The 2,897-nt window shown below is 48.3% G+C and overlaps 1 pseudogene; it reads left to right on the top strand.

Annotated features, from left to right (window-relative positions):
* Window positions 1-2,421: 2,421 nt before the first annotated feature.
* On the top strand, window positions 2,422-2,550 carry LOC134158315 (U1 spliceosomal RNA; annotated as a pseudogene).
* The last annotated feature ends 347 nt before the right edge of the window (window positions 2,551-2,897 follow it).

Below are 2,897 nucleotides of genomic sequence, written 5' to 3'. Positions count from 1 at the left end.
CCCAGTCAGGTAACTTGTTCACTCACTCCCAGTGAGTGGTGCCGAGCTGACAACAATCGAGGTCCGTGTCCCCCCCCACCGGGGTTCTCCCCCACTCCCGGAGGAACGGGGAGGAGGATCGAAAAAAGTGCAACTCCCACGGGTTGAGACAAGAACAGTCCAGCAACCAATGTACATAAATCACCACCGCTACTACCAACTACAACAATGATAAGGGAAAATAACAAGGGAAGAGAATACGATACCACCGGCCAAGAAAACGAGTTCCACCCGGAAGCCCGTGTCCTTCCGGGTAACTCCCAGTCACCCCCCACCCCGGGCATGACGTGCTGTGGTATGGAATACCTCCCTGGCTAGCCCGGGTCAGGCGCCCCGTCTCTGCTTCCTCCCGGCTTCCCCTCCTCCCTGGCAGAGCATGAGCCTCACAAAGTCCTTGGTCAGCACCATCACTTAGCAACAACCAAAAACATCGGCTTCACCAACACTGTTCTCAGACTGGAAGTCAAAACACAGCACTGTACCAGCTACCACAAAGGAAAAAAAAAACCATGACTGCTACTGCTGAACCCAGGACACCTGGGCAGCCCATTCCAGTGCCTCACCACCCTTATGGTAAAGAACTTCTTCCTTATATTCAATCTAAACTCCCCCTGTTTAAGTTTGAACCTATTGCCCTTGTCCTATCATGTGGGTGATGGATAGAAATAGTTAATAAAATGGATCCAGGCATTATCACCCTGGCCCACCTTAAGCCTTGGGAACGGTAAAGAAAATACCAGGTGCTGTTGCCCTGGACAGGCTCAAGCCTTGGGAGCCATGAAGAAAACACCAGGTGTTAAAGCCCTGCTCGGGCCCAAGCCTTGGGAACTGTAAAGAGAACTATGAAGGGTAATGATAAATGATAAATGATAAATGATAAAGGTTAGCAAAACAAAGCAAGCGGTTTGCATGATAAAGCAGGATGTGCATCTCAAAGACAGACCAAAGAGTGTGAATATTTGTAACCCTTAGTAGTGTTGCTAAATTGGGATGATAAGGGAGTAAAAGAGTGGAAAGTTACTGCTTAGCACTTAGTAGACTATAAAAGGGATGTGAGGTGACCAATCAAAGAATGCGTGATCACGTCTAAAGGAAGTAGGATGATATAAATATGCGCTTGTCACACAATAAAGGGTCTTATCCTGGATTCACATTGGATTGGGCATAGTCCCTTTCTTCCTCATTATCATTACAGTCCCTAATGAAGAGTCCCTCCCCAGCATCCTTATAGCCCCCCTTTAGATACTGGAAGGCTGCTATGAAGTCTCCACACAGCCTTCTCTTCTCCAGGCTGAACATCCCTGACTTTCTCAGCCTATCTTCATACAGGAGGTGCTCGTTTCTGTTAGGCCTACAAAAAATAAGGGAGCAAGAGGATGATATGAGCCAGGAATAACTGCCTCAAGACCCCTTTTAACTCCAATTTGACTTTGAATAAACATGGTTACAATAGTATCATCACCCAACTAAAATGTCTGCTTCTCCACAAGGATATATGCCCTAAGTACCTATGGCAATATTAAAAGTCTGACTAAACAGAATAACTAATAACTGAATCTCTGTCCCACACATAATGAAAATTGTCTAATTTAAAATGGCTGATAGAAAAGGAAGTATCCTACTTACAGAAAGTCTTTTGCAGACTATAGTGATACTTGAGCAAAGCATTACATCATGGACCTTGGGGTACCTACCATCTAAGACCCAAGGATGCAAAGGCTCCTGTTACCAGATCTCCAGCAATGAGCTGGAGAATATATTGCTGTCGTACTGTCCTGGGTTCAGCAGTAGCAGTCATGTTTCTCCTTTGTGGTACCTGGTGCAGTGCTGTGTTTTGACTCCAGCCTGGGAACAATGTTGGTGAAGACAATGTTTTCGGTTGTTGCTAAGTGATGTTTACCCTGACCAAGGACTTTGTGAGGCTCATGCTCTGCCATGGAGGAGGGGAAGCTGTGAGGAAGCAGAGACAGGGTGCCTGACCCAGGCTAGCCAGGGAGGTATTCCATACCACAGCACGTCTTGCCCAGGGTGGGGGGTAATCGGGAGTTACCCGGAAGGACACGGGCTTCCGGGTGGGACTTGTTTCTTGGCCGGTGGTATCGTATTCTCTTCCCTTGTTATTTTTTCTCTTATTGTTGTCATTGGTGATAGCGGTGGTGATTTGTGTTGTGCATTGGTTGCTGGACTATTCTTGTCTCAACCTGTAGGAGTTGCACCCTTTCGATCCTCCTTCCCGTTCCTCCAGGAGTGGGGAAGGGGAGAGCCCCGGTGAAGGGGGTGGGGCCCTCGATTGTTGTCAGCCCGGCACCACTCACTGGGAGTGAGTGAACAAGTTGCCTCATTGGGTTTAAAACACGACAGTTCTTTTTGGCACCCAACATGGGGCTTACCTGGCAGGGGAGACACCGTGATCAACCAGGTGGTTTTCCCAGGGCGAGGCTCATCCCTTGCACTCTGGGTGTGCTGACCCCTGCGATTTCCCCAAATGCGGGAAACTCAACTGCAAAATCCAGAAGAATTAGTAAAACACTTAAATGAGGTGTGTGGTCATTCTGGCCATACCAGAGATAGACAAATCATGGCAACGTGCTGGGGCTTGACCTATGCTTACAGGGCCTTGTTCAACACTATCCAGCACCTTCAAAAGGAAAAGAATGTCGGCGGATCTGAGGGCAAAGTGACAGTCGCTACTCAAACTTTGGCTGCAATGAACAGCACAGCTACCCCAGTGGCAAGTACAGCAGCTGCTCAAACTTCGACTGCAACAGACAGCGCGGTTACCCCAGCTCCAAGCACAGCAGCTGCACCACCCCCAGCAACAAGTACAGTTGCTACTCAAACCACAGTGATAATCACTG

This window comes from Pezoporus occidentalis, unplaced genomic scaffold, assembly GCF_034315485.1.
Source record: "Pezoporus occidentalis ecotype Australia unplaced genomic scaffold, CSIRO_AGI_Poc_V1 ctg129, whole genome shotgun sequence".
Classification (NCBI taxonomy): Eukaryota; Metazoa; Chordata; class Aves; order Psittaciformes; family Psittacidae; genus Pezoporus; species Pezoporus occidentalis.
Note: the sequence above shows the minus strand (reverse complement) of the source record. Positions and strands in the feature narration are given on the sequence as shown.